General features: G+C 46.6%; 1 long non-coding RNA gene and 6 other non-coding genes across 7 annotated transcripts; 4 read left to right on the top strand and 3 right to left on the bottom strand.

Annotated features, from left to right (window-relative positions):
- Window positions 1-4,406: 4,406 nt before the first annotated feature.
- On the top strand, window positions 4,407-4,525 carry LOC148665956 (5S ribosomal RNA). The gene has a single exon (XR_015937273.1). It is a non-coding gene; the product is annotated as a 5S ribosomal RNA (ribosomal RNA).
- A 620-nt stretch (window positions 4,526-5,145) lies between these two features.
- LOC148665955 (U1 spliceosomal RNA) lies at window positions 5,146-5,310 on the bottom strand. The gene has a single exon (XR_015938234.1). It is a non-coding gene; the product is annotated as a U1 spliceosomal RNA (small nuclear RNA).
- Window positions 5,311-6,979: 1,669 nt separating this feature from the next.
- On the top strand, window positions 6,980-8,127 carry LOC148665954 (uncharacterized). Its single transcript, XR_015936591.1, has 3 exons — window positions 6,980-7,128; window positions 7,735-7,793; window positions 7,965-8,127. It is a non-coding gene; the product is annotated as an uncharacterized LOC148665954 (long non-coding RNA).
- A 3,210-nt stretch (window positions 8,128-11,337) lies between these two features.
- Window positions 11,338-11,410, top strand: trnaf-gaa (transfer RNA phenylalanine (anticodon GAA)). The gene has a single exon. It is a non-coding gene; the product is annotated as a tRNA-Phe (tRNA).
- A 109-nt stretch (window positions 11,411-11,519) lies between these two features.
- On the top strand, window positions 11,520-11,592 carry trnav-aac (transfer RNA valine (anticodon AAC)). Its single transcript has one exon. It is a non-coding gene; the product is annotated as a tRNA-Val (tRNA).
- Window positions 11,593-12,166: 574 nt separating this feature from the next.
- trnah-gug (transfer RNA histidin (anticodon GUG)) lies at window positions 12,167-12,238 on the bottom strand. Its single transcript has one exon. It is a non-coding gene; the product is annotated as a tRNA-His (tRNA).
- A 1,393-nt stretch (window positions 12,239-13,631) lies between these two features.
- On the bottom strand, window positions 13,632-13,703 carry trnad-guc (transfer RNA aspartic acid (anticodon GUC)). Its single transcript has one exon. It is a non-coding gene; the product is annotated as a tRNA-Asp (tRNA).
- Between the last annotated feature and the right edge of the window lie 964 nt (window positions 13,704-14,667).

Genomic DNA, 14,667 nt, shown 5'->3' with positions numbered 1-14,667 from the left:
TTCTCTCTCATCCCTCCTCATCAACTACACTTTCCATGACAAACTTGGAGCCTACCACTTTCCTGAAAAACAAGCGAGTACACTTCTCATTTTCTTCCAAGAACTGCACTCTGCTTCTTAACAGCACTCCTCGACTACTTTCTTCGGCTATGCTCCGGATGTCCTTTTTTAAAAGGGTGATATCCTCGAGCACATCGAAGCCACTGTGCAGCATCGTGTAGAGACGCTGCAGCTGCCTCTGTTTCCTGGCTAGCACTCCTCATCGTCTGGCAGCAGCCTTCCTTCCCGCAGCCATGAAAAAGGCCTTTGTCCTCACCTTCACCTCCTCCCACCACTCTCCTACTGACCTGTACCGACACTGCAAGGACAGCCACTGTGATAGTTTCTCCTTGTAGCAGGATACTACCCCCTCGTTCTCTAGCAGCTTTGTGTTGAGTTTCCAGAGGCCTGGGCCAAAGACAGTCCCGCCCTGGAGTTCCACTCTACACCCTAAAGCCTGATGATCTGAGAAGAAGACAGGCTGAAGAGTGACCCCAACAACTTTCACTCTCTCTGAGACAAAGCAATAGTCAATTCTGATTCCTCCCTGACCATGCATATCCTGCTGTTGTGGGCTATATACATCTATATGTGTCTGAGAGTTTAAAGTCTTGAACTAAGTTTTGCAGGGCCAGTGAGCTGGAATCCAATTTTATCGGAGAGCTAGACTGCCTGTCTGTGTGCTCTAAGATACAATTAAAATCCCCTCCCACTATCACGTCTGTGCTACATAACAATAGGGGAGAGAGTGCTTTGAGTAGCTCCACCCTTCCTCCCACGTCAGTAGGACAATACACATTGATTAGACGCAGGTTAACAGTCCCCCATTCGACATCCACACCCAGCAACCTGCCATCTATGACCCTCTGAATACTTTTCAATTTGAAAGCCCATCCTTTGAAAAGAATGGCCACGCCAGAGGCTCTGTTGTTATTGTCCCCTGACCAAACAGAAGGCCCTTTATCCCACCTATCTTCAAAGCTTTTATACCTCTCTTGATAGGCTAAAGCACACTCCTGCAACATCAACACATCTCCCTCTCTGCTGGAGGTAATCAAAGACAGACTGGCATTTAACTCTGTCATTGATACCTCTGGTGTTAAGAGAAATTATGTTTAGAGCCATATTACATAATAAAGTGGAACCAGTCTTTACAAAACACATTTCTCTTCTGTCTCACCTGTTACCTTTTTCTTTTTCTTCTTACCAATTTCCTGCCAGCCATCCTCTGAATGAGCCTTCATCAGGGTGGCAGCAGTAAAAGCGTTCACGGAGTCCATTTCAAGGAAGGGGGTAGAGGGAGGGGTGGAGGGGTTCCAGCTGTCCCCATCACCATGCTCTCCTTCCTCCTCGCTCGGGGAGAAAACAGAGTCATTTTTCCTTTTCCTCAAGTCCAGCTCCTGGGAGCACTGAGGGGAAAGAGGTGCAGCCGATCCACCAGTCTCCTCTTCCCCCTCACCCACCATCTGCTGCAGATCCTCCGTGATGGACTGGATGGAGGAGAGGAGGGCATCTGTAGGACTTGCAGAGTCTGAGAAAAGCAGCTCCGCTGAATCCTGGGTATCCTCGCTGGACCCGCTCCACCGGGGGGCCCCACACTGGCCCTTGTTCTGAGGAGCAGGAGTGGGGGAGGGGTCCTCGCTGTTCTCGGGGGTTTTCAAACCCTCGTGCTTGTCTGGTGCAGTCTGCGGTTGTGGGGGCGTAGTGGATTTCTTTTCCACCGGCCCCGGAGCCACAGCAGGACTGATCCTGGCTGGAGGCTGAGAGTCTTTGTCCAACAAGGGTTCTTTGTTTGACTTGTTATTTGCTTTGGATTTTCGGGCCGGTTTGGCTGAAACAAGCACTGCCTCATCCTTTCTCATTTTGAGTTTATTGGCGTAGGCGTGAGGGCAGTTCTTAAAAACGTGTCCTTCCGAGCCACATAAATTGCAATTTGGCAGCATTGAACAGTCAGAGGCTAAATATCCCTGTTTGCCACAGGTCTTGCAGCATTTCACAGTGCAGGACAATGCCAGGTGTCCCACAGCACCACAGCGCTGACACACCTTTGGTTGTCCCACATAAAAAACATAGCCATTGCAGGTGCCCAGCCGGATTGTAGAGGGCAGGTGCCTTAAGCCTCCATTTACATTGTCCGGTAGCAAACGAACCTCGAATTTCCTTGCCTCCTGTTTTTATACTGTCAACATCTCTAACCTCAGTTCCATGGTGGACGGTGCAGTACTGGTTAAGCCAGGTTTGAATGTCCTCCGTCTTTGCCAGATTCGAGAACATAACAACATGCACTGTTTTCCTCTCTCTCTGTGTCAGAGGCTGCAAGTTGATCTTCTCAAGGGCAGGAACTTTCCCTCTTTTTGCCTCAAACACATCCACACATTGTTCAAACAGAGAATAGGTAGCAAAAACAACCTCAAATGCTTTCTGACCTGGGAGAGCGAAGATGAAATCCAAGTGCCGAGGTTCAAAGCCAAGTTCCTTCTGCAACAATTTTCTGCTGAACTGCATACGATCCATGAAGAGATCATCCAAAAGCTCAAAACGCACAGCATTCTTGCGGGATCCAAAATTTGCCATTTCGTAAACTGCAAAGCAAACACTGCTTCCACAAAACAAGAAAACAATCCAACTACTCCACCTACAGGCTGATCAAGGTATCTCCCCTGCCAGGTAAGTATGAGCTGTACAAGCGGCCCGCACCCACAGCACAAAGCGCGCAGCCTAGGCCAGCTCCTCGCCCCGCACGCCACCGCCTCCTGCTGGGCCCACTCTTTCGCACACTCACACGCCACACTATCACTCAAAAGGGTGGGCAAAACGAGAAAACGAGCGCGCCGTTTCCTACACATCTGCAGTCGCAAATGCGCATTCGCAGCATGTCCCAGGACGCAATTCGGCCTCATTTGCATAGCACCAGACCCGCAAATCGCTACGCAAGCTCGCGTCGTGCGCCTGCCACGCACCGAACAAACACCGGAGCCTTTTCGGCAATTTCCAAAAAACGGGCCTGCTCGCCTGCCCACAAGGCTCCGTCTCTTACCCGCTCTCCAGAGCCTGCTGCCTTCTGTGCTGTTCTCTCGGCACCGCTGCAGCGCACACTACTCCTGCAGCGCGGGGAGAAAGTTTCCACACTCCGCCGCAGGGAAGGCTCGCTCCGTGCGCACACGTCCTTTCAATGCTAGTTCAACAAGTGCTCCGCATTAGCAGCGTCGGGGCTCCGGCATGTCGCACCTCACCTCACCTCGCACAGCCCCCTCCTTGAATGTCTGGCGCTGGGCATGCCCCGCTCTCCTCCACCTTATCTTATCGTGTGTGACCACCGACAATGGCCACAATACCGGGGAATGGCACCTGTAAAGTGTTAATTGGGGCACAGGAACAGCCCGTCTCGTCTCGGGGGTCGGCTTCAAAGACAATACAGCAAACACAGCGGGGCGGGGGAAGAAGACGACACGACACATGCAGGTAAATTCAGCTCCGGTGGGAACGAGTCATTTGTCGGTCTTTTCAAGTGCTGGGAGTCGAGTAATCCTTCGATTGTATCGTTTCTCCCCGGTGACTAGATCTCACCCTGCGACTCTCGACTGGGCTCACCCACGGCAGTCCAGCAGGTGTGAGCCTAGCCGGCACCCGGATGGGAGATTCCCCCCGGAAAAGCTCAGGTTGCTGCTGCTCCTACAAGAGGTGTGACTGGGACCAGTAGGGAGCGCTCACCCTGCGGTCTGTGTGGCTTTCTTATGCCCCAGCATCCTGATGGCGACACTCTGCTGCACAAACAGCCGCCGTCCTTCGGGGGAGGCATAAAACCGAAGTCCCGACCCTCCTTGGCCATTAAGAAATCCCAGGGCGTCTCTCAAAAAGAGACTCCGGGGGTGTTTCTCTGGTGTTAGTGTTCCCCTTTACCAATCAGTCGGGGTCTCCTCCTAATCCCCGTCTCATATGTAACAATCAATGACGAGGCCCCCCTGTCCCGCGATATTGTATTTGTCTCCTGGCCGCTGGCTGGCGCCGTGAGATTTAGTACTCGCGCAAGAGACCGGGGGCAAAGCGCGAACGTGTTGGACTGGTGCGCTTTATGTGCTGAAATAAACCCGCGACAGCCCAGAAATGTTTTCAGAGTGCTGTGCACTGGAGGTTTTTGTCTTGTGAAGACTTGGCTTGTGCTCCTCCGTGCAGTTTGTTTGTTCTCCTCCAGTGCGGGACAAGCCAACACAAGGGAGCACATTCGCCAACATCCAGGTACGCAATGCGATTTGGAAAGAGGCTCCTTCCCAAAGAGTTGCACACGAACGATCCTTCAGTCCCGCTCGGGGGGCACAGAGCCCCAGCCACACACAGCTTCAAGTAGCGAGTTAGGCGCCATGGCTTTCACTTGCGGCCACACCACCCTGAATGTGCCCGATCTTGTTTGATCTCGGAAGCTAAGCAGGGTTGGGCCTGGTTAGTACTTGGATGGGAGACTTCCTGGGAATACCAGGTGCTGCAAGCTTTTGCTCTCTCGGCCAGCAGGGGTCGCCATTGGTACCGTAGGCTTTGGGAGGAAAACCTGGAGGATGGAAAGGTGATCTATAGCCTCATCTCTAGAGATGTTTTGTTGCTATGGCATGTGTGTGACCCATATAAAAAAAAAACCCGTTTGTAAAACGAATATCGAAGCTGCCTCTAAATCTGCAAAGATGAGTCGATAAACCACTTGTTTTTCGTATAACTATATATATATTCATTTATTACTGATTTCATTCATTGAGCACGGATACAATAGAGGTACAACCATTCACTGTTTGACTTGTCTGCACTGGTACAGAACCTAGCAATCAGAAAACGGGTGAAACTGTCTTGAGAATTAGCATACAGTACTGAGGCCCCCATGACCAAATAAAGGCTAACCTCGATAATCAGCCTAAATAATGCAGACTACAGCAAAACGACTGACTTTGAAAAGGGAATGAATGTCTGGAAGGAGTAGTGTAACCAGCTTGAAATGCTTCTCCGGACCTCTAACTAAAAGAAACTGGGAACCAGCAGTGGCATCGACTCCTTTCGAACTGGGATCCTATCGCAGATCGTGGTGTCGTAACTCTTCTGTATCTGATATTGGACCAAGCACATCAGGGGAGAGCGCGAACGCAGTCCCCCACTACCAGAAATTATGCAGTCGAGATTCCCACATTTGGGGAATTCGCAGGGGTCAGCATAGCCGGAGTGCAATGGCCGAGCCTCACCCTGGGTGAACCGATTTTTTAAGAACTTTATTTTCTTTTCACCAAAAAATACAGGACATCACAAATTAGAAAGCTTTACATTAATATACATACTTAAAACAGTATATATGATCACATCTCATTACATTTTGACACGGTACCAGTTACATAGCAACAATTTTCTTTTTTTCTGGTGCAAATCACATTCTTTACTTAAACATGATAATGTTTTTCACAGTTTCTTGAGATATTGACTTATGCTCTCTATTTCCCACAGATTTTCTGCTTCCTCCCTCCCTTCTCTCCCTTCTCTGAGGTAATAGTTCTCTCGGGTGATGAACAGGGCCAGGCTACCTGCTGCCTTGACTGGGACCTCGATGCCTTTGAACAGCCCCATGTTCCTCACTCTCCACAGGGCGTCTTTCCCACTGTTCACCACGGCCCAGATGTCAAACACGTCAGGAGGAAGTTTGACAGGAGAGATGCCGTATATGACAAAAGCAGCGGTCAGGGTAAATTGGGGCGAGAGAGCTTGCAACCAATCTTCAAACTGTGCCCAGAAGGCCTTAGCAAAAAAGCAGGACCACAGGAGATGGGTCACAGTCTCCTCCTCGCCGCAGCCCACCCTAACGCAGCGAGGGCTGGGGGTGAGGCCCCTACGGTACAAGAAAGTTCGTACCGGTAAGCACTGGTGGACGACACTCCAGGCTAAATCTCTGTGAATGTTGCACAGAAACTTAGAGGATGTGTGTTTCCACACCTTCCTTGTTTGGGCTGATGTTAAAATGCCCACAGGGGTCTGCCCATTGTTCTGGGTTGCAACGAAATCTTCCAGTTTTTGGATGCTGACATCTCGGAGGGGAATATGGCCAATTGGGTGAGATCTTAGAAAACTTTTAACTGTCCCATAAATTGCAGGGCATGTGTCAGAGAGTGGGACATCCAGCTTGGGTCTGACACCCCACACTCTGAACACCTCCCTACCTACCCAGAGCCTGGAAAAATAAGTCCAGGTACGTGCTGCAAGTGCTGTTGCAATGCCTCTCAGCACAGAGGCTAGGAAAATGCACAGCAGCTTCGTAAGAATATCTGGGACAGACTTCCCCCCTCAGGGTAGCGGCCTGTACATTATTTCCCTTCTGAGTCTTTCCTGCTTCCCACCCCATAGAAATTGAAACATCAATCTCCTTGGCACCGCCGCAACACGGTGTGGGATTGGGAAGGTAGAAGCCAGAAAATTCAAGACAGGCAAGAGCTCGGCTTTGATGACCAGCACCTTCCCTGTCATGGTGAGGTCTCGGTCCTTCCATTGCATCAGTTTTTTGTTTAAGATTGGCAATTTGTTCTGCCAATTTACTGTTCCCACCTCTTCTCCAAAATACACCCCCAGGACCTTAATTCTCTTCTCTTGCAGCCTTAGATCATGTCCTTCTTTTGGCTCCCTCCAGTTCTGATAAAAAATCTCACTCTTAATGGTAATTCTTTCAGGTGGCTTGGCAAACTTCCTGCCCCAGCTAAGACAGGTACTTCAGATGTTAATGCTTGAAACTAGACATCTTTAGAAATGGTCATTCTTTCCGAGGGCTTGGGAAACTCTGTTTCTTTGAATGCACCTGCACTGTTGAATATACTTTAAAGCCATGCTTAGCCATGTTTTTAAAATTATATTATAACGATTTCTGTGTTTGATAATGGTAGCAAAGGCTTCATCCACCCACTGCTTTGCCAAAGGGAAGTGCTGTTTTCTGGGAGGGGTGGAGTCTTTGCTCGGGGTAACTTTCTGCTGAGTGCAATATACCTTTCACTTTTCACCTGCAATCGAGACAGGAGGTACAGTAACTCTGAGACTTGACTAAGGTCCTGGATATTGAATCACCACTACGATCAAGAGGTAAGACTTGACATTTTTACTTTTAAATGCATTTGCTGATAACCTTTTAAAACTAATATGCAGTCAGGCAGATGCATCTTTATTCTTAAGCATCTCTCAGTGCATTGATATTGTTTTTACTAATCTAATATCAAGAATCTCATCATGTGCATGCTGAGGTGTGGACTATATCTTTGTGTTAAATGGTATTGTTTTATATATTGTATAATTGAAATACAGCCTCTTTCTGGTTACAAGTATTGGCTTAGAAGACTTCTCCTTGCATTGTATAATCAGGGCCAGTTCAATGGGGCATTTAATTAATTGAGAGCTCTTTCTAGTAGATATGAATGCAGAATGGATACAGATTAATTGCAATAGTGTAACTGCAAATTAATATAGATGAGAATGTATGTTTGTTCTTACACAATGGCAGGAGCAGTTTCTCATTGCAGTGGATTTTCAGGGCCAATTCATCTCTCCATCTTATACTGAATATGAAAGGTAGTTGTTTCTATATGGACTCAGTCTTTGGAATTTGTATATATATATATTTTAGTGATCCCTCAGCCATTCTTTCTGTATTGTAAGTCAATTTCTCTTTTAAAATTCCTTCCCCACTTCTAGGACCTGCAGTTGCTGAACTCCACAATGGCTCCTATTAGAAAGTCTGTGACTGAGACCAAGTAAGTGTTCACTTTTTTATGAAACCATTATTTATTTTGGAGCAATGAGCATTTCTTATATAAATGCAATAAAATCATTATGCTCAAACTATGAGAGAGAAAATTAAGGATAATTTAAGAAATCAGTCTTAGCTTGTTTCTATACACAGATGGTATTATTTATTTTCAAAGGAAACCCGCGAGGATTCCCCTGGTGTGCAAGATGTGCCTGAATACTTTTGATCAGCTTCCTGCTCACTTGAAGAGGGCGTGTATGAAGCACGCCACGGCAGAAGAGATCAGGATGGCCTCTCAACAGGCGAGGAAGGACATGATAAATCACCTGAAGAACGGGTCATCGTGGATTACAACAGAATAGAGATCGTGTCTGGTGAGGCAAACAGGATAGCGGTTGTAAGACTGCTAGAGTCCTTGGGCCTTTTTGTACATGGGAAGCCTGAAGACACATTGGCAAGGTGAGATATTATTAATCTGTAAGGCTTCTGTAGTTTCTTTTTGAAATCATTGTTACAACATATTATGTAAAAGCATGTTGAAAAGAATCTACCTGCATTCCAGCGGCCCAGAGCAAGAGGCCACTGTCCAGGAGGAAGAGATGCCAGAGGCTGCTCTAGAAACTGAAGCAGAAGCGGATAAGGAAGGGGAAGATGTGAGATCTGAAGAACTCTATCAGCAGTAAGACTTTTTAATTTTCAGATCTATTTTTTACTAAAATTCTAATTTGTCTTATAGGTATAAAATGTTTAAACCGGTGTTTTATATCCTTACAGGCCCCGAGTAGTTAAAAAGTATCAGCAGGCTCTCCAGAAGAGAGCGGCCCAAGCTGGACTCTATAGATGGATGCTCCTCTCCTGATTGGATTCAAACAGTACCTTACCACGGATCTGGTAGTGGCAAATTATTCTCAGGAGGTATTTATTTTTTAAAGGCATTTAAAATTAAGCAATGGTATCTTCATTGTAAATGTTTTTATTTCTTAGCTTAAAATTCACCCATGTGAAATGATGTTAGCCATAAACATCATGACTCTATATTTTCTACCTGAATCTATTCTACTTAAATTATTACATTATACACAATTTGAGTTCATTTTAAAAAGTAAACGGTAATGAAAGGAATGCATTTTCATAAGAAAGATAATACCGATATGCATGTGATAATCTTCCTTATATCATGTAGTGCGTCATTTGGACACTTTGTGGGCTTGAAATACAAAGATAAACATGTTCTATGCTACAAGATAAATACAAAACATAAGCTTTTATTTTAATTAGATTTGTTTATAAAGCATAAGCAATCATTTATTACATCACTTCTTGAATTAAATCTTTTGACAATAGGTAAGACTTCTATTTTACATTTAAACCCATGTTTAGCTGTGTTTTTTAGATTTAACTGAACCAATTTCTGTGTGTGATAATGTCCTTGAATTCTGACAACATCACACTAAATTACATGATATAAAACAGCTAATGTTTCTAGAGATAAAGTTTCTGGGATGCTTCTAATTACTTTGCATTACCAGGGACAGTTTAATTCACCTTGTACAGTACTGAAAGACCAAGATGCTTTTTTTAAAAGTTATTTAACATTTTATAGAACTTTGTCTACTATGGCAACATGATGAGCTTGGTGAAACTTGGAAAAATACTGCTTGGCCACTTATCTTAAGATAAAGATAGGATAAAGGTTTATCTTTTGCACCTACCTGCCCCCCAGGGAAGGCCAATGCTTTCTAAGTTGATGGTTCCCTACAGTAGACTGTACCTTATCTTCAAAGGTAATGTATATTGACCCAAATCAGTTTTGGAATCCAATCTACTGACGAGATGGAGCACATCCTTTTTTCAGGATTTTAGCATCATACGTTTAGTAAATTTAGTCCCTAATGCTGAAAGAAATAATCATAGAACATTTGGACACTTTGTGGGCTTGAAATACAATGAAAATCATGTTCTATGGTACAAGATAAATACAAAACATAAGCTTTTATTTTAATAAGATTTGTTTATAAAGCATAAGCAATCAGTTATTACATTAATATATGTGAAAATAACATTTTAGCATCATACGTTTACTATATTTAGTCCCTAATGCTGAATGAAATGATCATAGAACATGACATCTAACCTTACCTGTGGTGTCTTCAGTCCCTATTGCTCAATGCATGGTATACGTACTGCATACATGTGTCTTGAGAATGAGGAATGGGCCCCTGAGACAGTCATTTGTCTGTTTCACAAATGATCGTATTTTACTAGAGATTCTGTTTGGGATTCAGATGTGCATTCGGACAGCAATCCCTTTCAAGAAATGATACGTTCTGGATGAGGTCAAAAGTGCTGAAACACTGTATTTAGGATGTGTTTGCAGTGACTGTGTGTCTCCTCCTTCAACGCAGTGATATATAGATGTGCTCCTGTAATTTCCTGGTATATGCCCAGGGCAGTAAGCAGCCTGAGGATTTATTTCCAGATGTGCTAGAGGTAGTGTTGTGAAATTCTTCAACACACTGGATCGCAGGTTTAAACCCCCTGCACTCTTACTCCTTAAAAACCAACAAATGCAGATATGTTGCAATCATATTGTAGCAGACACTCATTTGTCTGTTTCACAAATGATCATATTTTACTAGAGATTCTGTTTGGGATACGGATGTGCATTCTGACAGCAATCTCTTTCAAAAAAGGATTTTACCTTATTGCGGCTTTGCCCTTCTTGCCTCTTTGGACAATATCTCTATCTTGTGGTCGTTGTTGTCTTCTTATGCCCTTTTTATATTTCAATTCTCTATTAGTTGATTCTTGAATCTCTACTATAGAGTTGAAAACATCAGTTTTATAGCAGACAATATGACATTATTTATAGTCCAATTAAGAAGTTATTACCTTGTTTTTAACATAATAACAAATTAAAATTGATTAAAACTAAGTTTGGAACACCAGGGAACATAAAAAAAAGATTTTTAGGAAAACCATGAGGTTCTCTGTGTCCGATGCCTGCAAGGGGAGAAAGCTAGAATCCTTTTTTCAAAATTTGAAAATAAACATCATATAACAACAGCTTTCATTCCTAGGAGTGAAAAATAACAATTTTTGAAGACATATTCGTTTCTAAAACACTACAATAAAGTTAAAAACATCCGTTTTATATTACATTATTTTTAGTGAAATTAGTCGTGATTAGAATTAAGTTTGCTGTGATCGTGCAGACCTTGAGGTGTCACCTCTTTGTCTGCTTTCCCGCCCCCCCTCCGCCCAAGCTCTGCTCCAAAGTAGCCCGGCAACCCCTCACACCTGCACGTGTCACAACCTAAGGTGCGGTCATGAGACACCCATGGGGTGTCGTTCTGTTCTTGCTAATTGTTTCCTGCCCGTCGCAGGCAGGAGTCCATGCGAGGAAGATGCGCTGGACAGAGCTCAGAGGGCGCAGCTGGGTGGCTTTCCTTCTGAGTGACGTTCCTGCAACACTCTCCCGCTACTCTTGGTGCGCTCATGCCACAACACAGGAAGGCTGGAGCAGGTGGCTGTGGGCTTCGCGCACCGCCGAAATAGCTCAGTTGGGAGAGCGTTAGACTGAAGATCTAAAGGTCCCTGGTTCGATCCCGGGTTTCGGCATTTTGTTTCATCGCGCCCTTTGTTCCTCTCTCCAGCGCCCCCTGCCTAAAGTGACGCGTCCCTTTCTCAGCCCGAAACGCAAGCGAGACACCAGCAGCGGTTCCTGCAGGTTTCCGTAGTGTAGCGGCTATCACGTTCGCCTAACACGCGAAAGGTCCCCGGTTCGAGACCGGGCGGAAACAGCCTCGTTTTGCACGCTCCTGTACTTCACAGAGGTCTTGAGCGACCGGTCATTTGTTCCCAATGTATTTCCGGTGCCTTCGTGCACTCTTGTACCAAACGCACGTTCCTTCTGTACGCGGAGCCGATCGTTTGCAATTGGGCTGTGCCGACAGACCAGGACGAGCTCTGTCGGCTCAAAAGCAGCGCAGGACCTGCAAGAACAACAGAAAGATTAGCATCCAGCGGGGGCCTCTTAGTGAGCCCAAGAGCTCATCAAGAATCGGCTCCAGCAACAGGGCTGGGCGCATTGTTCCATTCTCCGCCCACTCTCGGTGTAAACAAGTCCCTCCTGGTCTCTGCTTGAAATGCACTTTCCTGCGTTTGCTTTGGTGTAACTGGCTTCCCCTGCATGGGCGAATGTGAAGAAGATCCTTAGTAAGTCATTGAAGAAAACCGAGAAGAGGTCGGAGTGGCCTCTGTCGTTCATCAACGATCCAGTCAGGCAGTACTCCTCTGTAAAGCGCCGTTCGTTCACATCGATTGGCTTTTTTTTGCCTTCATTCGTGCGAGTAGTAAAAGCAGACGCCCCTATTCTGCCGTGACCCGGATTCGAACCGGGGTTGTTGCGGCCACAACGCAAAGTACTGACCACTATACGATCACAGCGAGTTACCGAGACACACGCGGCAGGGCGGAAAAGGGCTGTGCTCTCTTCGTGTGACATAATTCGGAAAAGTCCTGACGTTGCATTTCAACTGAGCCCCAGTATACATCGACCCTTCGACACTCTGAGTGACAACTCTCTTGCGTGTTTTCTCATAGTTATGTAGTTTGCTTGCATGATGCCGGGAACAGCATGGTTGTTCGCTGCCATATAGTCTAGCGGTTAGGGTTCCTGGTTTTCACCCAGGCGGTTCGACTCGGTTTTGCCTCCTGCTTTCCAAAAGATCAGCACCGTGTACGAAAGAGCCGCATTAAAACTACTCGAATGTGCAAAACGTGCGAGAAGAGGGGGCGCTTGTTTCCAGCCGAAACTTCTCGCGTGTGAGACAAGCTGATCATCGCTGCAGGTGGGAGGGTTACTTTGGTAGACAGGGCTGACCTTCGGCAATAGGATTTATAGTCTCCAAGATGATATTTGCACTTTCTGGAGAGGCGATTTTCTCCACTTCAGTAGCCCGATTTCATCGATTGCGTGGAGAGGGCTGTAGAATGTGGCGCCGCCTTTCCTGCTCCGTCCATGACAGGCGTGCTGGTCTCTGGAGAGAGAGCACGGTCCATCAGCGCACTCCAATAAAGGCACTGGAAGCAGCTGAATCGCATTGGCGAAGCTCAGCGCTGGGCCGCTGGACACGTCTTACCACCGTTTCCGTAGTGTAGTGGTTATCACGTTCGCCTCACACGCGAAAGGTCCCCGGTTCGAAATCGGGCGGAAACAGACATCTTTTGTCGCCAGGCACAAAAGGGGATTGGGGATTCGCCTAGCGCTGTGATCGAACAGACCCACTGGACCCACCTCTTAGTGTGGCGGGATCTGCACAGTGCATGTCACAGCGCATCCTGCTTTCACTTCAAGGCGCGTCCTGATGTACCCCAGTCTCCCGCGTGACAGGTGGGGACAGGTGACAGGTCCTATACTAACGAGGAAGACATCGCTCTCTCCGACCCCCGGCATCGTGTCCCGACCCACCGTGCTGGAAGCCGACGCGTGCTGTGATTCCTTTACGGAGCAGAAATGACAACCGAGGAGCCGAGAGATCATTTCAGCATTTCGCGTCTGATCGGAAAACACAATCTACCAACTCGGAATGACTTGCCTTTGACGCTTCTCAAAGCGTTCTTTGTGCATCGAACAGACCCACTCACCTCTTAGTGTGGCGGGATCTGCACAGTGCATGTCGCAGCGCTTCCTGCTTTCACTTCAATGTGCTTCCTGATGTCGAGTCGTGTGCCGTGCGGAGGCTCTGAAAGCGAGAGCAATGAAAAGGTGCACGACGCTGTGAAAGAAAACAGAGAAGTGAAAGGCAGTCATTTCTCTAAGGAGGTGAAAGAAAAGCTACTCCCCGTCGGGGAATCGAACCCCGGTCTCCCGCGTGACAGGCGGGGATACTTGCCACTATACTAACGAGGAAGATATCGCTCTCTCCAACCCCCGGCATCGTGTCCCGACCCAGCATGCTGGAAGCCGACGCGTGCTGTGATCCCTTTACGGAGCAGAAATGACAACCGAGGAGCCGAGAGATCATTTCCGCATTTCGCGTCTGAACGGAAAACACAAACGACCAACTCGGAATGACTTGCCTTTGACGCTTTTCAAAGCGTTCTTTGTGCACGACGACTGCGCCGCCTAGCAGATACAAATGGGTTGTACAACTTTGAACTAGCAAATGGAAGAGGGCTAAGCCCCCTCTCTTTTAGCCCAGGTTCGATCTGTCTCCCAGAATCACCAGGGCGCGCACACACACACACCCGTGCCGTTGAAGTGCTCTGCTTCATTTCTAAGGGCAACTCAACATTCACTCCTACCCCGAGTGCAGAAAAGACAGCATCCACAGCAACAACAGTTCAGGTCTCTGCACAGGAGCTAAGCTGCCCTCATCTCCTCTGCTCTGCGGCTCCTGCGGAGTGGAGTCCCGCCTGGAGCCGTGTTTGCAGGCGGCGGCTCCCCGCGCCCTGTCTGTGCGTCGTGTCCAAGAGCTCCTGGGAGGAACCCAGTGGGCAAAAGACATATAATATACGTCTATCAAACGTATACCTTAGACGTCTAAATGTGGTCTACAATTCATCTAGAATGAAATTCTAATATACGTCTAAAGTTATACGTCAATTATACGTCTTTGTTTAGACGTTCATTATACATAAATGGTTGGAGTTCTATTATACAGATAAATTTAGAGGACTATTATACATATATGGTTAGAGTTCCGGATAACTTTAGAGGTCTATTATACGGATAACTTTAGAGGACTATTATACGTATATGGTTAGAGGTCTATTATACGGATAACTTTAGACGTCTATTATACGTATATGGTTAGAGGTCTATTATACGTATAACTTTAGACGTCTTTTATACGTATATGGTTAGAGGTCTA

Source organism: Lepisosteus platostomus, chromosome 5, assembly GCF_059453375.1.
Source record: "Lepisosteus platostomus isolate fLepPlt1 chromosome 5, fLepPlt1.hap1, whole genome shotgun sequence".
Classification (NCBI taxonomy): Eukaryota; Metazoa; Chordata; class Actinopteri; order Semionotiformes; family Lepisosteidae; genus Lepisosteus; species Lepisosteus platostomus.
This window is presented reverse-complemented; position numbering and strand designations above follow the sequence as displayed.